We start from the raw sequence: 24,314 nt of genomic DNA, 5'->3' as shown, positions 1-24,314 counted from the left end.
GTATTCCCATCTCTCTAAGAATTTTCCAGTTTATGGTGATCTACACAAGTCAAAGACTTTGGCATTGTCAATAAAGCAGGAAAAGTGAAAGTCAAGTAGCTCAGTCATGTCCCACTCTTTGTGACCCCATGGACTATAGCCTACCACACTCCTCTGTCCATGGGATTTTCCAGGTAAGAGTACTGGAATGGGTTGCCATTTCCTTCTCCAGACGATCTTCCTGACCCAAGGATCAAACGCAGGTCTCCCGCATTGTAAGCAGATGCTTTACCATCTGAGCCAACAGGGAAGCCTAATAAAGTAGAAGTAGATGTTTTTCTGGAACTCTCTTACTTTTTTGATAACCCAATGGATGTTGGGAAATTTGATCTCTGGTTCCTCTGCCTTTTCTAAATCCAGTTTGAACAACTGGAAGTTCACATACTGTTGAAGCCTGCCTTGGAGAATTTTAAGCATTACTTTGCTAGAGTGTGAGATGAGTGAAATTGTGTGATAGTTTGAACATTCTTTGTCATTGCACTTCTTTAGGGTTGGAATGAAAACTGACCTTTCCCAGTCCTGTGGCCACTGCTGAGTTTTCCAAATTGAGTACAGCACTTTAAAAGCATCACGTTTTAGGGTTTGAAATAGCTCAACTGGAATTCCATCACCTCCACCTCCTAAGGCCCACTTGACTTCACATTCCAGGATGTTTGGCTCTAGGTGAGTGATCACACCATCGTAGTTGTCTGGGTCATGAAGATCTTTTTGCACAGTTCTTCTGCGTATTGTTGCCACCTCCTCTTAATATCTTCTGATTCTGTTAGGTCCATACCATTACTGTCTTTTATTGTGCCCATCTATTACATGAAATGTTCCCTTGGTATCTCTAATTTTCTTAAAGAGACCTCTAGTCTTTCCCATTCTATTGTTTTCCTCTATTTCTTTGCATTGGTTACTGTGGAAGGCTTTCTTATCTCTCCTTGCTATTCTGCTTTCAAATGGGTATATCCTTCCTTTTCTCCTTTGCTTTTCGCTTCTCTTTCTTCTCAGCTATTTCTAAGGCCTCCTCAGACAACCATTTTGTCTTTTTGCATTTCTTTATTTGATATCAAATTGCCAGCCTCTGATACTAATTGTGGGCTTCTCTCATAGCTCAGCTGGTAAAGAATCTGCCTGCAATGTAGGAGATGTAATATGTACTACCTTGTGGTACCTTTATTATTTTTTAATAATTTTATTAATTTATATTTATGTGTGGCTGTGCTGAGTCTTCATTGCTGTGCAGGCCTTCCTGTAGGTGCAGCCAGCAGGGGTTCCTCTCTGATTGTAGTGCACGGGCTTCTCATTGCAGTGGTTTCTCTTGTCATGGAGCACAGGCTCTACCACGCGTGCAGGCTTTAGTAGTTGTGGCTCCTGGGCTCTAGAGCATAGGTTCAGTCATTGCGGTGGACAGGCTTAGTTTCTACCACACGTGGGATCCTCCCATATCAGGGATCGAACTCATTTCTCCTGCACTGGCAGGCGGATTCTTTACCACTGAGCCACCAGGGAAACCTGATACCTTTATTATCAATAACATGATTTCATTTGTTCTTTTCAAGAAATCTATACACTGGTTATTTCACTACAACAAAAATCCATTGAACTCTTTCACAAATGAGACTGATAGGATCCCATCTCTTATTTTCCAGTTAGTGACTCAAGATCCCATCCCCTTATTATCAGGCATCTCACTTTTCATGCCTATGTCTTCCCCATGAATTATCAAGCGTCATGCAGTTGATGAAGTTGAAAGGAAGAGGTCAATCCAACTTTAACATCCAAGCTGGGAGAATGCAGACTTCAGTCAAGGCTGCTTTTCTTCTCACTGCCACGTGGTGTCACTCTTGAGAACTGGTGCCACTCCTGGTGGTGCTGATCCCAGGACACTGTTGATCTCTCTGATGGAAGATCTCATTCTCTTAGACTGAGTCAGCACAGAGGACTCCCCTGTTGAGCTCCCAAGTTTGCAGCACTCAGCCCTCATTTTCAATCCTACCCAGTCACTCACAGGTTACCATCTAGCTCAAGAAAGCTGCTGAGTCCAACAATGCATCCACCCAGAACACTTCCCTCCCCTTCCTTCAATGTAGGTCCCTACCAAGGGCTTTCAAGTGCCCAGAAGAGTTTTAAAACACACCCTATGCCTCATTTAGTCTTGAAAGGTCACTTTCTCTCCAAGGTTAAGGTTGTTTGGATTTGCCTCCTACTACAAATATGAGGAAGGGTTTCTCACAGATATACCAAGAGGAGACCCCTGGCCCTCAGAACAAAGTGTCAAAATCGACTTAGCTGCTTTCCACTTTAGGACCCCGGATCTCATTTCCATTTCCCAAGGGATCTCTCTTTCTCATACCAGCCAGTTTTTCTGTTTCAACGCCTGGAAAACTACACCCCTTTCCGTTCTACACAGGGTTGTTTTCCGTCATTGCTGCACACCAAAGGTCCCATTACAAATCCATGTTGTAGACAAAGCTTACCCTATCCCTGTCCTTCTGAACACAGCTGTCTTCAGTGACTCAGGATGTCCTTCTCCTCCAGGAAATCCAAGATGTCTTCCTTCCCTGTGTGCGCGCTCAGTCACGTCAGTCATTTTCAGTCATGCCTTGACTCTTGGAGATCCCATGGGCTATCGCTCAGCAGCCTCCTCTGTCCATGGGATTTTCCCAGCAAGAATATTGGAGTGGGTTGCCATGCCCTCGTCTAGGGAATCTTCTCAACCCAGGAATCAAACCCGCATCTCCTACCTCTCTTGCATTGCAGGCAGATCCTTTACTGCTGAGCCACCAGGGAAGCCCAAGATAGCTCTTTTTTGCTCCTTCCTTTAGAAGGCGAGGGAAAAGAAAAATGATATTCTTTAGCAGGGTCATGTGCTATAAAGACACTGATGATATCTGATGTGGCAAAGTGTCAGACGCCAATCTGGCCGTTCACACTATTAGGTTTGAGGAATTAGAAGTGGATGGAGCTATGTGTCTCCTCCCTCACAACCTCACTACTCAGGCAAAGGAAGTCTTATGCTGCATCTTGCCCTTTGCAGAAATATTTACCAGCCAGCCGACACAAAAAGTGTCCTACAGTCTGATCTGTAGGCGTGGTGAAGTCCCAGTTCTTGTCCTTTCAGGAACTCTGACAAATCATTTATGTATTGTCTTCTGTGACTGCTTTTGCCCTTTAACAACTAAGTTACTAGTTGTGACAAAACTGTACAGTTGCAAAATTCCTAAAATACTTATTATCTAGATTTTATTTAAAAGCATGTTGAGGGCTTCCCCAGAGGTCCAGTGGTTCAGACTACATGCTCCCAATTACAGTGGGGCACAGGTTTGATCTCTGGTTGAGAAATTAAGATACCATATGTCAAAGAGTGTGGGCAAATAAACAAATTAATTAAGAATAAAAAGTATGCTGACCCCTGGTCTAGAGCAGGTTTTTATTTCTATGTTTGTTTGATTTTAATTCTCAATCCATAATGGACTAATTCTTTTAATACAATAAAAATGAATTACTATTAATATAAAATAAACCAAAAAGACAAAAATATAAGGCCTGATTACATATTAGATTCAACAGACATAAAGTTACTCTATCAGACTGCTAAAAATGTTTAAATGCTTTCTCTCAGTTTTCTTTCTGATTGTGGCCTGGTACCTATTTGCCTATATACAGCTCTCAGGTTAGAGGGGTTTCCCAGGTGGTGCTAGCGGTAAAGAACTTGCCTGCCAATGCAGGAGACATAATGAGACATGGGTTCAGTCCCTGGGTCAGGAAGATCCCCTGGAGGAAGGTATTGCAACCCACTCTAGTATTCTTGCGTGGAGAATCCCATAGGCTACTGTCCTCAGGGTTGCAAAGAGTCAGACATGACTGAAGGGAGCACGGCCGACTCCCCATATTTTTCTGTGCAGTTCTCCTATCCTGGTTTTCGACAACATGTTCATCAGAAGACAAGGAAACCTAGGAATTATAAATGTTTCCTAAGTAGAAGATGCCATCAGTCTTTGATAAGATATTTCTTTTTAGAACTCCAGCTGATGTTTTATTTACTGCTCTCTTATCACAGCTGGTAGTCTCCATCTGCCTTATTTCAGAAATGTATGCAGCGGCTGCTGCTCTTTGCATTAAGTGGCGCTTACCAACTTACCCCTGAGCTTTCTACTTTAAATATAGTATCTGTGTTCACACTGATGAAGAGACAGAACCCCCAGATCTCACTGCGTACAGGGAGAACTCATGACATTCTGTTGCCCAATTGACGGGCTGAGCAAATGCTAGACTCCACAGAAGAAAAAGATACAAGCACATGCTTTCCAGGCTCCCCCTAGAAAAATTACCTGCAGTCTGGGAAACTAAAAAGCCTCCAACTCGCCTTTATTAGCTGGTGTCCTGTTGCTAAGCGACGAGCTCTCAATAGTTCTTGGCCCGTTTCCACAGCCAGGCTGTTAGGAGTCAGGCTTGTCTTGAAGTCCCCAAGAGCCCTCAACTCTGACTCCTGTCTTCTCTACCTTCTATTTAGTTGCTTCATGGAGACTGCCTGATTCTGGGATCCTGGCAGGTGCCCTAACCTGCTGCCCAGTTGAGTTCTGTCTCTTAGGAATCACAGGTGGGAGAAAACTTAACCTGGCCTCTGCCTCTGTGTTCACAGCCTGGAAACCCTGCAGGCCACCATCCTGCACTGTGTGCTGACCACGTGCTCCCCTACAGAGCTCTTGGAAGCTCGAAGGTGCGCATGAAACAGACTGAGTCTATATAGGACAGGGGATAGAAAGCAGGCTGGGTCAGAGAGTGGCACCCCCTGCCCGCACACAGCTGCTTTCTACTTTTTGCCCCACAAGGCCATGAATAGAGCTGTCCGTCATCTTAGCTTCTGAAGCCCAAAGACTGGATATTTTTGTGTTATCTGTATAACACACACCACTAGGTAGGCACATACATAAAAGTTAAATATTAATAAATATGCCTTTCTAAGACATAAAAGAGCAGAAAAAGCTCAGCTGCCAAGGAAAGCTGCCATAATTATAGTCAGTGAGTCTCAATCATGTGTTCTATATATCACCAGACATAGGAACAAGAACAATGGTCCAGGACCTCCCCCCAGCACATCACAGGTTTGAGCATAAATTGGCTCAAACAAGAAATCCAAGAGAGAGAAGGAATTGAAATCCCATAGTTTTCTTGATGAAGGTGAAGGTGGGAACAAGACAAAAGAAACTGCTCCAAAAGAAACTGCCTACAGCAAAATGCACCCATTCACTGTAGGCTCAGTGTGCCATCCCATTTATTAATATCTTTAACCCTGACAATAGAGAGCTTGGTAAGTAAACTCTGTCTGGCTTTAAAAACAAGGACCTGGTGACTCACTGAAGTGTCTTGGCCAACTGGGAGTTTTTAAATGGCAAAGGCAGAGTATGAACCCTGGTTTGTTTTGGTTCAACGTTCTTCCTACTAACTGCCACATCTCTATCAATACCTCCCTCATGAATCCTAGTGCCCAGGAAATTGTAAGGTCTTAAAAATTACGTGTGAGTTAGTTGCTCAGTCCTGTTCAGGTCTTTGTGATCCCATGAACTGTAGCTCTCCAGGCTCCACTGTCCATGGAATTTCCCAGGCAAGAATACTGGAATGAGTTGCCCTTTCCTTCTCCAGGGGATCTTTCCAATTCAGGTATTGAACTCGAGTCTTTTTCATTGCAGGCAGATTCTTTACCTTCTGAGCCACCAGGGAAGTCCCATATAGCTGAAGCTAAAAAAAAAATATATATATATATATATATAATACAAACCTCTTGACCATTAATATTTGAGCCCAGAAAAAAGAACAAACGCCCAGGAATCCTCAATTAGGTTTTCCGTGACAAGTGTAAAATGGAGATGAGATGAGGGGAGGGAGAGCCAGGGAGAGAGGTGTAAATGCATCACAGGAATCTGAAACTTGCTCAGAGGCTTTTTGTTCTGTTTCTCAGGGTTTCACCTGGCGTTTAAAGTGTTAAATAAACTGAACTGATACCTTCTGAGAATAGATTCAGTACATGGTGTTTTCTAGTCATGCCTTCCTTGAACATCAAAGGGTAAACATTTTGAGCTAAATTATTCAGTGAGGATTTAGCATTCATCCATTGCTACTGAATACTAACAAGAGAATGAGAACATGGCTTATCATTTTCTATTACAATAGAGAAGAAAGCTATTGGCGAGGCTGCTGAGAAATGCCTTTTCTAGGTCACTAACCTTGAAATATTTTAAACTATCAAGTAATAATAAAATACTTATGAAATATCAATTATGTACCATCACCAGTAGCGAATGTGCATGTGTGTGTGTGTGTGTGTGTGTGTGTGTGTGTATGTGTGTGTGTGTGTCTGTGTGTGTGTGGCAGGGGGTGTACTTGGGGATTGAGAGCATGGAAATCCAAACATGAGAATGACCTATTCCAAAAAAAGAATATTGAGCTAAATAAATGACACATGTGCTTTAAAAAAACAAACAAATCTTCAACGAATAAAAATCCATATTTTTTTTAGGAATGACAGGATGTTGATTATCCCTTGTCCCCTTAAATCTCTTCCTCTCCCTTTATATTGCTTCTTTCTGTCAACTTTAAATTTTTTGAAGTCACTTCATGAAAAAGAAACTTTTCTTCAACCTTATGTTACTAATCTGCTGCCACCTTATGCCTGTTTTATCCTTTACAATTAAACCTCTCAAACCAGTGTCTGCCTTAGTATCTCCAACCATCCAATCCAATCACATCCCTCCACTGTATCCTCTAAGACTGCCATTTACCCCAAGTCGTCACAGCCTGAGGGCACTTTTCACTGTTCATATCTCTCAACATCTTAGGATCTTTGCATCTTTTATCAAAATGTTCCACTTCTTTGTTGAAACACTATTTGTTTTCCTCCGATCCCCACTCCCAGCTCTTTATCATCTCCTCAGCCTGTTTTGCTGGGTTCTTCCCTAACCAATTTTCAAATAGTGGCATTCTTAAGAGACTTTTTCCTTTCAGTGTATACTTTCCACCTCTTGGCCATTTACATGGGTTCAACTATTCTCTACCGAATCAACTTCTAACTCCATGTGAATTATTCCCAAATCCGTAACTGAAGTCAATACCTTTTCCTGAATTCAAGGTACAAATATATTTCCCTAATCAGCACCTGTCTCACAGATACCTCAACTCAACATAGTCCAAGATGAATTCATACTCTTTCTTCCTGATTTCCTCTACAAAGGAAAATGAAAGGTAGGCTGCAGTCCATGGGGTCACTAAGAGTCGGACACGACTGAGCAACTTCACTTTCACTTTTCACTTTCATGCATTGGAGAAGGAAATGGCAACCTACTCCAGTGTTCTTGCTTGGAAAATCCCAAGGACGGGGGGAGTCTGGTGGGCTGCCATCTATGGGGTCACACAGAGTCGGACACGACTGAAGCGACTTAGCAGCAGCAACAGCAGCAGTAGCATTATGTATAAATTAGTAGTAATTAATGTGGCAAAGTCCTTAAAAATGGTCTTTTTTAGTCAAAATGTTTCCTCTGTAATTTTGTCATTACATTAATTAATTTCCTTTCTTCTTACCTTTTTGTTTGTGAATAATGTACAATTAAATGTGAGCTCCAATTCAAATCCCAAATTCTGAATATAGTCTAAAGTATTCTTTCTAACTCAGTATTAGCAATCATTTTCATATGGTTACTAAATACATTTACATACATTGTCTTTTGACTCATTCAATAATTCTATGAGGGAAATAGAATAATTATTATGATTCATATTATTTAAAAGATAATGGATATTCAGAAAGTTTAAAATATGTGTTCATGGTCATACAGACGGCAAATGGAATTGATGGAAGTGGAAACTAGGCCTCCTGGCTTTAAATCCTGTTCTCTCTTAAATATACCACGTTGACTTTCTAATTAAAAAAAAAAAAATTAGCATATATCTCATCAAAGTACAATCAAATTCAAGTTCAAAATATGCTGTGCTGTGTGCTCAGTGATGTCCATCTCTGTGACCTCATGGACTGTAGCCCACCAGGCTCCTCTGTCCATGAAATTTTTCAGCCAAGAATCCTGGAGTGAGTTGCTCTTTCCTTCTCCAGGGGATCTTCCCGACTCAGGGACTGAACCCACAGCTCTTGTATCTCCTGTGTTAGCAGGTGAACTCTTTACCACTTGCTCCATCAAGGAAGCCCAAGTTCAAAATGACAGGGAATATTATACTAATTAGTAACAGAGAGAAGCATGTAACAAGATAAGCGGGAAAAAATGAAAAATCAGTTGTAGTCTAGTCAGCATCCTTACATCCATTCTCAAATTCTATAGCCAAGCAAAAGCTTGTTATCTGGGAGGGGGACCAAAAAAGGATGAGGTCTTTCTTAGATGGGCAAAGAAATAACACAGCAACTTGGCTAAAACTAACTACTAATAATGAGGTTTTCTGGCAGCAGGGATTAGTACCCAATGTGAAAAGCGATTTTCTTCCCAAGTATCATTTCACAGCATAATTGGTGATTCTCAAGTTTTATGTATTTTAAGAAAGTTACAAACTATTATAGTTTGTCATAATTTTTCTTTCTGCTCATTTTCTTTGTGGCTATCCTCAAATCCAAAAGATTTAAAAGACTTAGGAAAGGAAAATAAAACAAGCAAAAATATATTAAAAGATTTTTAATAAAATGGTTATAAATTAAATGCAACATTTTAAATTCTTACATTTTTTAAAATCAGATGAGAGGGTAATGCCTGAATCAATTTTCCCTACCACTGGGAGCTACAGGGGAGAGACTCTTAGTGAGAAAAGACTCTTAGGTGCACATGGCCAAGTACAAATGTAGGGGCCTGAGAACTTCACCCTGGCAGGAATCTGTGTTCCCAGACACCACTTTCTATTGATCATAATAAGCACCACTGCATCTTTGCCTCCAGGACCTACAAAAGCTGAAGGAAAACAAAAAGCTCTGTTCTGCACATTTCACACTGACTTTTTTGAACAAAGTAAAGCCTGTTTCTCTGCACACCTACTTTATTTCTTGTAAAGCTTTCAAAAATGCAGAGACGTCAGAATTTCATTTCTTTTTCTGAAATTCCAGCACGATGATTTAAATGATAGTTTAGATGATCAAACAGAAAGCCACTAAATATGTAATATCAGGTACCAAAGAAGAAACTTCAGAAATGCTGTGGTTAAGATAAAAAGATACAAGAAGAAAATTTTCAAGAATTTAAATTTCTACTTGATCATTTTCATGATCTCTGAGTTGTATAAGGTTATACTTACTGAATTATTTAAAACATAAAGTATGGTCATCCATTTCAAGAATAATCTGACCCAACAAGCAGCAAACCACAGATGATAAATTGAGAACAATTTTAATTATAGAATTAAATACATTTGCATACAATGGATTGGCCAACACTAATGCCTGTAATGAGGGCCCTAGGGAAGAAAACAATTTAAAGCAAATTCTGTTGTGGAAGGCCATTACATTGTGAGCTACTTGTAGAAGATGACTCTGTGCTCTTCAGTTTAAATCCTTAGTATCTGGAACATAATACACAATGAATGTTGGTTGAGTATATATGTTATCTCTAAGGAGAAAAGCTAGGTTGTGCTTATCCAGAAATAGAGCTATCTCCTCAGTGTAAATTGGCTAGGGTTTTAGATTGTAGGTTTCTGGAGGCATCATTCAAAATTATGTTAATGCATTTCCATATTTTCATAACTGACTTTCAAAGCGTTTTAGTTAATCACACAGAATGTCATGGACTAACAGCCCAAAAATTAGAAAATCATTTCTTATTACATTAGAAGATGAAAGTCAAAAGGAATCAGAAAGAACAAAGAAATTTAATGTGAAGGAATGGAGGGAGAGAGATAAGAGACAGGGAGACAAATGAAAATAATATTGAGTGTATGTATATTTGAATCACTTTGCTATACACCTGAAACTAACACAAAATTGTTAATCAACTCTACTCCAATATAAAAGTTTTTTAAAAAGTTTAAAATCATAAATTACAAATGAAACACACGTAAATAAATAACTCATGAATCATTAAGCAGCAATTGAAATAATAATCCGACTTTAAGAACTAAACCAATTTTCAAAAAGTGAATTTATCTACAGTGTAAGCTGTGCTGTGCTTGGTTGCTCACTCATATCTGACTCTTTGTGACCCCATGGACTGTAGCCCACCAGGTTCCTCTGTCCATGGGGATTCTCCAGACAAGAATACTGGAGTGGGTCGCTATGCCCTCCTCCAAGGAATCTTCCCAACCCAGGGATCAAACCCAAGTCTCCCATGTTGCAGGCAGATTCTTTACCATCTGAGCCACCAGGGAAGACCAAGAATACTGGAGTGGGTAGCCTATCCCTTCTCCAGAGGAACCTCCCGACTCAAGAATTGAACTGGGGTTTCCTGCATTGCAGGCAGATTCTTTACTAGCTGAGCCACCAGGGAAGCCCCCTACAGTATATAGGTTGCTGGAATTATTGATGAACTTTAATTCATTTATTCATTTAGTTTTTGACTAGTAATTTTAACTATCAAAATAGCTTTTTTTTAAATTAAACTTCATTTATTTTTAAAACATCACTATCATTTCTATGCCAATTATACTCAAGTCACCGATGACTGACCACTCTCCTGAACACCAAACCCAGTTTTTTTATTCTCAAGTGTCTTCACCAAAAAATCCTATGAGTGATTTTTAGACTTAACATGGCTAAAGTTGGCATGGATACACCAAATCTCCTTTGTTCCTTTCTTAGTAACAACTTTATTATTATTTCAGGCATGTGCGTATGTGCTAAGTTGCTTCAGTCATGTGTGACTCTTTGCTACCCTATGGACTGCAGGCCGTCAGGCTCCTCTGTCCATGGGATTCTCCAGGCAAGAATAATGGAGGAGGTTGCCGTTTTCTCCTCAAGGGGATCTTCCAAATCCAAGGATCAAACCCTCATTTCTTATGTCTCCTGCAGTGGCAGGAGGGTTCTTTACCTCTAAGGCCACCTGAGAATCAGGGTGATCTTTTATCTTCACATTCAATTAGTTATGAAAACCTACTACATCTGCCTCCAAGTTTCCCTCACCTGCCCCTCCTCTCCATCCCCACTGGCTTGTCATGAGCTTAATATTCCCGCCCTCATTCTTTCACATCTAGATTTGACCAGTCTTGAGATGTGTCCCAACCTTTGGAGGCTTATCACATTCCTACCGCATGATTCAAGGTCAAATGTTTAGTGATCATTTTCTGTGTATGTTATGCATATTCATGTGTCAACGTCTTTACTTTCATCTTTTCCTCTGCCTGAAATGTTCTTCCTGAACCAAAATTCTACTAATATCTGGTTTTTATGTATTCTAACAATACAGCCTATTATATATTTGGTCTGATTTCCTGAACATTATAATCTATTTTTCTTTTAAATCATTTTTCCCACTCTGCTGTATACTAAAAGTTAACTTGTTAATGTACCTGTCTCTGCCAACAAATTCTAAATGGTTTAGGGAATTGAAGTGTCTTTTTAATGTTTAAATCTCCCAAGGAATTTTGGAGTGTAACTGATTCATAGCAGGCATTACAAAAACATTGATTGGCTACACTTTTAACACCAAGTGATTTAAAACTAAAGGCAATAGGAAATATCATTTCAAATTGAAAAATATATTGTATTTGGCAAAAGTGAAACATTTCAATAATGATTATAAAAATATAATTATTTGCACTGACATTTATGCTGTGTTAAAAACACAGAATTATCCTATCTAAGATATGAAATTAAAAGTTACTTATATCCAATAATCATAATGGCTGATACTTATGGAATATTTACTATGTGCTGTGCACGTACAGTTAATTATTTGATCTTTAAAACTACCACATTTAACAGAAAGAGAAACTAAGATGTGGAGAAATTAATAATTTTCTTAATATCCTAAAGATAGCAGCAACACAAAGGTCTGAGTGAAAGAAGGAATAACACACAGATGTAGAAAACTCATATCATATTTTATTGATTTTTTTGCCACTGAAATTTATTAAAGTGATGTTACTGTGATAAGAAACCTACCATTGGTTTCTATTACTAATTTGTTCAATGGATCCTTACTCTTTTAAAAATAAAAACTTCTAAATCACATGCTGCATTAAATGTGTATTTAAAAATAATACTGCACAGCCCATTACAAAGTAAGTTTGAAAATTTTATAAAATATAGTGATAATATAGTTGCTTAAGGAAATGTTTGATTCTGAATATAATTTTTTACTTTTGGATGAATTTCCTAGAGGTCAAAATATTATATTTTGGGGGCATTTAATATTTGCATTTCTACCACTGCTCTTTCAGAGTCAAGTGCTTTTGCTGGGATAAAAGGATCCCAACCACTAAAGTAAATAATGTTAAATGATTCCTTATCTTATAAATGGAATGTTCACCAATAGCCCATATATAATTCTACGTAAGTTCTATGCTTGACTCAAGGCAAACATCTGTATGAGAACATTAGCCACAGCTTTTTTTCAAAGGTGGCCCAGGGAGCTTAACTCTTCCATCAGGCAATAATGGAAGCATGAACTGTGCCCTAGCTTTTTCAGTCAAGGAAACTGGGATGAAGAAATAATGGCTTAATTCAGTCCTGAAGTACAGTAGTTTCAGCATAATTTAATATTGAAGCCTGGGAGAGAAGTGGAAAGAAAAACCTGCATACACTTGCATGAGATTGTGATCCCTGACATAAGGACTCCCATCAAGTGTGAGCCTCAGGCAGCCTTTCATCTTCCAAGGATAGGACTCCGTTAAACAGACAACAGGACAGAATCCCAGCATCACTATGTCCATATTCTTTTATTCTCAGCTCCCCCACCCTTTTTTTTTTTTTCTAACAAATTCCACTCTTTTTTTCATTGCTCATGATCCCACCAACATAGTTCCTTGTTTGAATGGATAATTTTTTTTTCTGAAATAGAAATAGCCAAAATCTACTAAAATATAACAATCAGAAGTTTTTATATAGGCTTCACTTTAATTTTTTATTGCACATCTTAATAATAGAATAATGGATCCATAAATATTTCTTTTTTTTGGGCATAGAACAGCCTCTTTGGGTAAAAGGAATCTAGGACATCTAGGAATCGGCCCACCATAATACTCCTTGTATTCATACAATGTTTTATTTTTATTTTTCATTTTAAAAAAAGATTAATTTATTTATAGCTGTGCTGGGCCTTTGTTGCTGCACACAGGCCTTCTTCAGTTGCGGCGAGTGAGGGCTACTGTCTAGCTATGGTGCTTGGGCTTCTCATTGAGCTGGCTTCTCTTGATGTGGCACAGGCTCAATAGTTGTGGCACGCGGGCTTAGCTGCCCTGCAGCACCTGGGATCTTCCCCAGCCAAGGTTTGAGCCTGTGTCCCCTGCATGGGCAAGGCAGCTTCTTTGCCACTGAGCCACCAGGAAAGCCCCTGTACAGTGTTTTGTAATTTATCACTTTCTTTCACACACATTTAGCTTTAGCTTCCTGACAACTCTATGAATAAAAAGAGAACAATTACCATCACTTTATTTTAAAGAGATGTAGAAATTGAGGCTTAAGATATTGCTTCCTTAGGTCTTTTGTGGGTAAGTAGAAGATACAGGACTAGAACATACATCTTCTGAGTCAAAATTCAAGGATTTTTAATTCAAGTCACACAAACAAGCATGAACTTGAGAGACAGCAGGATCCATTTATCAACATGAAGGCTCAGCCAGGGAAACGTTAAGAAATATAAAGTGCAAGACTGCAGATTCAGTAGCTTCTGTTGACCTCTGTTGCTGAGTAAAGAGGGACTGAAATCCAACTTCTTGTCCCAGGAGACTGCAGGGCCACAACAAGGGTATCCGTAGTAAAGGACTGAAATGGCGAACAGGCAGGTCATAATGAGCAGGACTGAGTAGAGGTAGTCAAAACGGTTTCCAGCGGCCATCAGATGCAACAGGAGCACGTCTGAGACACACATGGATTGACAAGGAGCTGTTAATGTCATAAACCTGTCTGGTGAACAACCCTAACTCCTCAGTTTTTTACTAAGGATTAGTTGCACACTTGAAAAGACTATGAGTGTACTGTTTAGTGGATATCATGTTACAGGAAAATGTGTGATCAGAGGAACACCAGCAGAAAGAGATTGATATCAAGGATATAGTTTCCCATGGGGGTTGCCCCCTTGGCTCTTTATAACCCTGCTATGGTGGCTGAGGCTTGGAAATTGAGCTAGGATACATTGTCTTGACAGTAGCCTTGAGACAGTCTAATTCCTCCCAAGGAATGATGGTATTTGCACATTCTTGGCTAGGGCTGGTCCCAGGAAGAATGAAGTTCATACATTTTGTCAACTTCCCACCTCCACATCCACAGCTCCACAGCTGAGGCTCCTTCTCTCTGTTTCCTTTACTTAGTGCCTCATGTCCTTCCCAGGAGGGCCCTTCTAGAGCCTACAAAGAGGACAGGAGGAAAGGGAAGGGATGTTGTTGATGTTACTACTTGTAATACAGCTCACTGATTGAGAGATGCTGACATCAATAAATCCTTGTCATTCCTTTACAACTGCAGTAATTGGTAGTCACAAATGTCATGATTTGCATATGTGGGCTGAACAATGAACAGCTACACTTTGACTGTGGCAATAATTACGCTTCTTCTTTAATTTGTCAACTGTATGGATCTTTGAAGTGTTCCTGTTTGGTGATGCCATCTCATGTCATTTTCAGTGGGAAAGAAAATCCTGATTGATTTGTTTTACTATCTTACAGTTAATCAGCAGAATCAACTTTAATGGAAACTACTAAACTTCAGACAATAAAGTATGTTAGAAAGAAAACTGGAGCAAAAAGGATAAGATTTTAAAGACTGTTGTTGTTTTGATGACATTTCATTCTTCCATCGATTGCTGTAGTCCCAGTGCCCTGTATCAGGAGGCTCCATAGAGTGCTCAGGACAATGTTTTACCCTACAGAGTCCTCTTAAGTTTACATACCTTATCCTGTGCCTGTAAGACCATGTAAGTATTTTTATAGTGGGTTGCTGTTGTTCAGTTGGTCAGTCATATCCAACTCTTTGTGATCCCATAGACTGCAGCGCTCCAGGCTTCCCTTTCCTTCACTGTCTCCCAGAGTTTGCTCAAAATTAGGTCCATTGAGTTGATGCCATCCAACCTTCTCATCCTCTGTCCCCTCCTCCTTCTGCCTTCAATGTTTCCCAGCATCAGGGTCTTTACCAATGAGTCAGCTCTTTGTATCAGGTGGCCAAAGTATTGGTTCTTTAGCTTAAGCATCAGTCCTTCCAATGAATATTCAGGGTTCATTTCCTTTAGGACTGACTGGTTTGATCTCCTCGCAGTCCAAGGGACTCTCAAGAATCTTCTCCAGCATGACAGTTCCAAATCTTCAATTCTTTGGTGCTCAGCCTTCTTTATGGTCTGACTCTCACATCTCTACATGACCACTGGAAAAACCCACCAACTTTATGGACATGAGTTTGAGCAAGCTCTGGGAGCTGGTAATGGACACAGAAGCCTGGTGTGCTGCAGTCCATGGGGTCACAAAGAGTTGGACATGACTGAGCGACTGAACTGAATGGAACTAGAAAAACCATAGCTTTGACTGTACAAACTTTTGTTGGCAAAGTGATATCTCTGCTTTTTAATATGCAGTCTAGGTTTGCCATAGATTTTCTTCAAAGAAGGAAGTGTCCTTTAATTTCATGGCTGCAGTCACATTTTGCAGTGATTTTGGAACCCAAGAAAATAAAGTCTGTCACTGTTTCCATTTTTGCCCCTTCTATTTGCCATGAAGTGATGGGACCAGATGCCATGATCTTAGTTTTCTGAATGTTGAGTTTCAAGCCAGATTTTTCACTCTCCTCTTTCACCTTCATCAGGAGGCTCTTTAGTTCCTCTTCACTTTCTGCCATAAGGGTGGTGTCATCTGCATATCTGAGGTTATTTATATTTCTCCTGGCAATCTTGATTCCAGCTTGTGCTTCCTCCAGCCCAGCATTTTGCATGATGAAATGGCAACCCACTCCAGTATTCTTGCCCGGAAAATTCCATGGATGGAGGAACCTGGTAGGCTACAGTCCATAGGGTTGCAAAGAGTCAGACATGACTGAGTGACTTCGCTTTCTTTTCTTACTCTGCATGTAAGTTAAATAAGCAGGGTGATAATACACAGTCTTAATGTACTCCTTTCCCAATTTTGAAGCTGTTCATTGTTTTATGTCTGGTTGTAACTGTTGCTTCTTGACCTGCGTGCTGGTTAGTGGGTGGGTGCAGATAATTGTGTATAAATGTAGATAAACATTAATACGTATATTATACATACTACATGTGACAAAATTATTTAAACTTCCTGATGCTTCTACATATTCTAAAGGGTGTGGAATCCAAGAACAAATCTTTGTCATATGTCATATTTGGTAATGAGTATAAAAGTAAAATTTATAGAAGCCAAAATTTCACTTCACTTCACATGCCAAGAGGAGAACTTGAGGGGAGGCTTACAACAGGAAAAAGATGGAGCTGATATGGCTAGAGAAATGAACAGAAAATGGTAGAAGTGATTGATATTGGGATAGAATTCTGGGGGACAAGAGATTTTTCAGAAACACCCCCTAAAGTTCTCATACTCTCACTCAAGCTGCTTATCAAAATATTTCTTCTAACATATACAGAACTTTCATGAGTTCTGACACATAAAACTTTAAGAAAGATATTTAAGAAAAATTAACACAGATATAAACGCACTTTCATTAGAAGGAAAATGGGAATATGAGTTTGTGATTGTTAATTTTATATGTCTGTTTGTCTGGATTAAACGATGCCCAGATGGTTAGTAAACATTACTTCTGGCTGCATCCATGAGAATGTTTCCCGAAAAAGATTAGAATTTAAACTGGTAAGCTGAGCAAAGATCACTCTCACCAGTGCAGGTGGGTGTTACCCTATCTGTTGTGGGCCTGAATAGAACAGAGAGGTATAGGGAGAGTGAATTTGCTCCCTTCTTGAGCCAGACATCCATTTTCTCCTTCCCTTGGCCATTCGTGCTCATGGACTTAGACTAGGTTACACTACTGGCTTTCCTGTTTCTCCAGCTTTAGATAGCAGACTGTGGGACTTCGCATCTCCTGTCACAGCATTAGCCAATTCCTACAATAAATCTCTCTCTCCCCCCCCCCCCGACCCATACACACACATATCTATATATTTCATATCTATATCTCTATAGGTTCATATTGGTTTTCTAGAGAACTCCGACTAATACAGATGTATCTATATCTCTGTAGGTTCGTACTGGTTCTTTGGAGAACCCTAATACTGATATGCTAACGTTTATTGATATTATAATAGAAATAATTCATTGAGCATTTAATATTTACCAGGCACTCTTCTAGAAAATAAACGTTCCTTTGAGCTCAATAATTCAAGCTTTATTTTACAGATGAGTAACTGAGGCTTAAAAAGGTTAAATAACACACCCAATATTACACAAATAAGTGCAGGAACTAAGCCTGAACCCAGGCCTGATTTCAGCACTAGTGTTCTTACTATATTGCTATATAGTATACTATATAGTATACTATACTATTGGATATAGTATACTATATTTGTGGGTGGTCTCATCTCCTATATTTAAATCTGACTCTATTCACTTGAATTATATAAAATTCTAGTAAAATAAATGTTATTAACCATTTGGACTGTGAGCAAGTTTCCTTAGTAGGGGATGACAGGAAATCTAACTTCATAGACATTTATCAAATTGCTGAGCTTATTTTTTTTAAGAATTGAAGACATAATTTATTTAGCGCCTATTCTTTAGAGCCTCTGTTCAAACTACTATCCCCCCCACCCCCCCGCCGCCAACCCACTTAAAAGCATATTTAGTCTTTAGATTTGTACATGCAGAAATATACAGGTACATCTAAGCCAAGTGCATTTAAGGATTTGATCCTTTATGCTTGAAATAATAACAAAATAACCTTTTGAAATCTGACTTCAGAAGTATGTAAGGTAAAGCTAAGTGAATCACCAGTATTTGTGAATGTCAAAATTAATTCCATTAAGGGGTTCTATTTCTCAAATCACAAAACCAAGCTCTAATGTGAATATGACGGTGAAATAACAGATTCTATATCCACAGTTGACTCATCCTGCCATATCAAGTTGATTACAGAGGAGGAAATCTATCTGGCATTTATTATAACAGTCAATCATTGAGATTATTGCTAGCTTTCCTGTATTAGACCAACTCCACTTTCCTTCTATTTCAATGGTTCTCTAACGTAAATGCTAAAAGATTAACCTGCAGGTTTCCAGGCATAACCTCCAAATATTCTGATTACAGGTCTGGCATAGAGCCTGGCAATCTTTTTAAAATAGAAAACTGAGATGATTTTGTATAGATTACCTCTGCCTCACATTGGAAAATACTGCTTCGCTTTAATTATTAGAATATTCTCTCCTTATTTTGATGGATGAAAAATAAGTTATTTATAAAAAGCATTTAAATATTTACTGAGATTTAACAACATAGAAAAAGAAAGGGAAATTAAACAATATTTATTATCTATCGTTAATCTGTTAACTCCTTGGTAAATATTCTTCCGGAGTTTTATTAATATATGATATGACTGTTCATATATTCTACATTTATAGTATATTTTTTTTTCTATGTTCTATTATTTGTATATTCTTTGAGGTTGTTTCTGGTCTTATGTGCCAGCTGTTTTTTGGTTTTTTTTTTTAACTTTCTTTGTATTGATCTCCTTCAAGTTCATGAATCCTTTTTTCCCATTTTTACCACTAGTGTTTATATAGAAGTTGTTAAATTCAATGTTCTATATCCATCCCTAGTTTATTTGCTAATTCTATTGCTCAAATCTAAGGATTTTAGCACAAGAATTCTTTACTGATTTTTCCCTTATCTTGTTTTTATTCACTGAGAAATTCACACTAAACTAACTTATTATGATTGTGGATTTGTCAATTATTTTTGTATTATTGTCCATTATTGGTTTTCTGTATTTTGAGACTACTATATTTAAATGCTCAAAAATTACAAATTGTGGTATGTTACTGAAATGAAACTTTGATCATTATTAATTGACCCTCTTTACCTCTGCTAATGCTTTCTATTTTTCATCTTATTTTCTGATATTAATGTAGATAAATCAATTTTATCTCCAATACGCTACTGGAGATCAGTGGAGATATAACTCCAGAAAGAATGAAGGGATGGAGCCAAAGCAAAAACAATACCCAGTTGTGGATGTGACTGATGATAAAAGCAAGGTCCGATGCTGTAAAGAGCAATATTGCATAGGAACCTGGAATATCAGGTCCGTGAATCAGGGGAAATTGGAAGCGGTCAAACAGGAGATGGCAAGAGTGAATGTCAACATTCTAGGAATCAGCGAACTAAAATGGACTCAGTTCAGTTCAGTTCATTCAGTCGCTCAGTCATGTCCCACTCTTTGCAACCCCATGAACTGCAGCATGCCAGGCCTCCCTGTCCATCACCAACTCCCAGAGTTCACTCAGACTCACGTCCATTGAGTCAGTGATGCCATCCAGCCATCTCAATGGGTGATTTTAACTCAGATCACCATTATATCTACTACTGCAGGCAGGAATCCCATAGAAGAAATGGAGTAGCCATCATGGTCAACAAGAGTCTGAAATGCAGAACTTGGATGCAGTCTCATAAACGACAGAATGATCTCTGTTCGTTTCCAAGGCAAATCATTCAATATCACAGTAATCCTAGTCTATGCCCCAACCAGTAATGCTGAAGAAGCTCAAGTTGAATGGTTCTATGAAGACCTACAAGACCTTTTAGAACTAACACCAAAAAAAGGTGTCCTTTTCATTATAGGGGACTGGAATGCAAAAGTAGGAAGTCAAGAAACACCTGGAGTAACAGGCAAATTTGGCCTTGGAGTAAAGAATGAAGCAGGGCAAAGACTAATAGAGTTTTGCCAAGAAAATGCACTGGTCATAGCAAACATCCTCTTCCAATAACACAAGAGAAGATTCTACACATGGACATCACCAGATGGTCAACACCGAAATCAGATTGATTATATTCTTTGCAGCCAAAGATGGAGAAGCTCTATACAGTCAACAAAAACAAGACCAGGAGCTGACTGTGGCTCATGAACTCCTTATTGCCCAGACTTAAATTGAAGAAAGTAGGGAAAACCACTCGACCATTCAGGTATGACCTAAATCAAATCCCTTATGATTATACAGTGGAAGTGAGAAATAGATTTAAGGGCCTAGATCTGATAGATAGAGTGCCTGATGAACTATGGAATGAGGTTCGTGACATTGTACAAGAGAAAGGGATCAAAACCATCCCCATGGAAAAGAAATGCAAAAAAGCAAAATGGCTATCTGGGGAGGCCTTACAAATAGCTGTGAAAAGAAGAGAGGTGAAAAGCGAAGGAGAAAAGGAAAGATATAAGCATCTGAATGCAGAGTTCCAAAGAATAGCAAGAAGAGATAAGAAAGCCTTCCTCAGTGATCAATGCAAAGAAACAGAGGAAAACAACAGAATGGGAAAGACTAGAGATCTCTTCAAGAAAACCAGAGATACCAAGGGAACATTTCTTGCAAAGACGGGCTCGATAAAGGACAGAAATGTATGGATCTAACAGAAGCAGAAGATATTAAGAAGAGGTGGCAAGAATACACAGAAGAACTGTACAAAAAAGATCTTCACAACCCAGATAATCACGATGGTGTGACCACTCACCTAGAACCAGACATACTGGAATGTGAAGTCAAGTGGGCTTTAGAAAGCATCACTACGAACAAAGCTAGTGGAGGTGATGGAATTCCAGTTGAGCTATTTCAAATCCTAAAAGATGATGCTGTGAAAGTGCTGCATTCAATATGCCAGCACATTTGGAAAACTCAGCAGTGGCCACAGGACTAGAAAAGGTCAGTTTTCATACCAATCCCAAAGAAAGGCAATGCCAAAGAATGTCCAAACTACCACACAGTTGCACTCATCTCACACGCTAGTAAAGTAATGCTCAAAATTCTCCAAGCCAGGCTTCAGCAATACGTGAACCATGAAATTTCAGATGTTCAAGCTGGTTTTAGAAAAGGCAGAGGAACCAGAGATCAAATTGCCAACATCTGCTGCATCATGGAAAAAGCAAGAGGGTTCCAGAAAAACATCTATTTCTGCTTTATTGACTATGCCAAAGCCTTTGACTGTGTGGATTACAATAAACTGTGGAAAATTCTGAAAGAGATGGGAATACCAGACCACCTAACCTGCCTCTTGAGAAACCTATATGCAGGTCAGGAAGTAACAGTTAGAACTGGACATGGAACAACAGACTGGTTCCAAAAAGGAAAAGGAGTACGTCAAGGCTGTATATTGTCACCCTGCTTATTTAACTTCTATGCAGAGTACATCATGAGAAACGCTGGGCTGGAAGAAGCGCAAGTTGGAATCAAGATTGCCTGGAGAAATATCAATAAACTCAGATATGCAGATGACACCACCCTTATGGCAGAAAGTGAAGAGGAACTCAAAAGCCTCTTGATGAAAGTGAAAGAGTAAAGTGAAAAAGTTGGTTTAAAGCTCAACATTCAGAAAACGAAGATCATGGCATCTGGTCCCATCACTTCATGGGAAAGAGATGGGGAAACAGTGTCAGACTTTATTTTGGGGGGCTCCAAAATCACTGCAGATGGTGATTGCAGCCATGAAATTAAAAGACACTTACTGCTTGGAAGAAAAGTTATGACCAACCTAGATAGCATATTCAAAAGCTGCCAACTTTGCCAACAAAGGTCCATCTAGTCAAGGCTATGGTTTTTCCAGTGGTCATGTATGGATGTGAGAGTTGGACTGTGAAGAAAGCTGAGCACTGAAGAATTCATGCTTTTGAACTGTGGCATTGGAGAAGATTCTTGAGAGTCCCTTGGACTGCAAGGAGATCCAACCAGTCCATTCTGAAGGAGATCAGCCCTGGGATTTCTTTGGAAGGAATGATGCTAAAGCTGAAACTGCAGTAGTTTGGCCACCTCACGCGAAGAGTTGACTCATTGGAAAAGACTGATTCTGGGAGGGATTGGGTGCAGGAGGAGAAGGGGATAACAGAGGATGAGATGGCTGGATGACATCACTGACTCGATGGACGTGAGTCTGAGTGAACTCTGGGAGTCAATGATGGACAGGGAGTCCTGGCGTGCTACAATTCATGGGTCACAAAGAGTCAGACACAATGAGCGACTGAACTGAACTGAAATCAACTTGATTTTGGTTAGTGTTTGCACTGGTATTTTTTCCATTTCTTTAACTTCAATGTTTCTGTACCCTCGTGTTTTACATTTGTCTCTTCCAAATAACATTGTTAGCTAAATCATATGAAATTATAATTCCCATGGTCAAAAATTATGATTATTGGCAATTTGGTAAGATTTAATCTAATACTTGGTATTTTAAAAATATGTAGTCAGACGACATTAATCTTTTCACAGGAGCATTCAGTCTCCTTTCATTTAATGGGATGTATATTATGTGACTTCAAGTCTACTAACTTAATTGTTGTTTCCATTTATCACAGTTTTTTCTACTTCTCATTTCTTATTTTTAAAGTAAAGTTTTAATATTTAAATTTATTCTCTCTTTGGAAGTTATATACGCAATTCCTGTTATTTTAGTTTACAGTGATGGACTAGGCAGCCTGATGTGCTGCAGTCCATGGGGTTGCAAAGAATCAGACACAACTGAGAGACTGAACTGAACTTATAAATACCTTAAAATTAATTCTTTTTCATATTCCTTGAACATATTCCTTACAGTAATTATCTTTCATTCTTCACTTATTTTAAAACTTATTTTAGTTCTATGTTAATAAGCATCAGATCGTCATTACTTTTGCGTATAGTCAATTTGCCATTATTATTCTTTTCTTTCCTTCTTAGACTTCTGACTTCCATCTGGGATAATTTTTCCTCACCCAAAGTAGTTTTTTAGAACTTCTCTTGAAATTGTCTTTTTTATGCCTCCATTTTGGAGGATTTTTTCTTTCAGTATGAAATTCAAACTCAGAAATTACCTTATGTCAGTACATTTCTTTTCATTTCACAGTCTTTGGTGTGCTTTCTTTATTGAAACCATATTGAAGCTGATTTACCATCTTGATAATATTTTCATACTTTTAAAGTCTTGTAAAACATGTTTTGTTGGCTTCATAGATACCTCTAGTGGGAAGGTTGGCCATTATTATCTAGAACACAATATACTTTTAAATGACTGAATTCTACTGTGTATATATGCATATATATATATACACACACGTATTTCTAATACATTTGTTAATCTGTTACTTGTTTCTTGTCATAAGTTTTTCTTACTAGTAATAATCATAGAGCATCTTGATTACTGTAGAATATTTAAGTTCATGCTTGATTATTTCCTTAAGATAAATTTCTAGAATCTGATTGTTACACAAAAGATTTGTACCATTTTAAAACTTTGGTTATCCATCATTCAAATCTTCTTATTTATATTCCAGATAATGTGCAAATTTCCCCACATATTTGCAGCACTGAATTTTATGAACGTCCTATATCTGTGGCAGTTTTTATAATTTAAGTGGTTTACATCTTTCACAGGAAGGGAAATATATTCTAGAGAAAATTAATAATTATTTTTTTAAAGTGTGGAAAGGATAGCACTGAGTGGGGATTTCAAAGGAGTCTGTTGGCTCTAAATGGGTTTGTGATCTACCGAGAGGTTAGAATTAAGCCATACTTGTGAAAAGTTTAAAGAGTGTAAGGTTCTTTATGATTAAGCCTGTCATAGTTTTCCCCGTCACATAGGGTCAGAACCCATTCGTTCACTTCTTTCTCCTTTGCTTTAGAACAAATTGTAATTTAGAAAATTCCATGAGTTTGCTCAAATTATCTCATTGTTCTACAATATTGTTGTATAGAATGTTACTTGAAATAATGAGAAATCAAATAGATCAGAAAACACAAAAAGCTTGTTTGTTGGTTTAAGTAGTGTTTGTTATAAAGGAAATTAAATAATCCTTTTTCAGAGATTCTTTCTACAGGTATCCTGTAACATGTATGTTTGTCTCCTTGAAGAAAATCCTTGACAGTAACTGCTAACATATTATAGAGTTCTGTGGCTCAGACTGTAAAGAATCTGCCTGCAATGCGGGCAACCTGGGTTCAATCCCTGGATAGGAAAGACATCCTGGAGAAGGAAATGGT

Source organism: Capra hircus, chromosome 4 (assembly GCF_001704415.2).
Source record: "Capra hircus breed San Clemente chromosome 4, ASM170441v1, whole genome shotgun sequence".
In the NCBI taxonomy this organism is placed as follows: Eukaryota; Metazoa; Chordata; class Mammalia; order Artiodactyla; family Bovidae; genus Capra; species Capra hircus.
The sequence above is the reverse complement of the archived record's forward strand: the minus strand, read 5'-3'. Positions refer to the sequence as shown.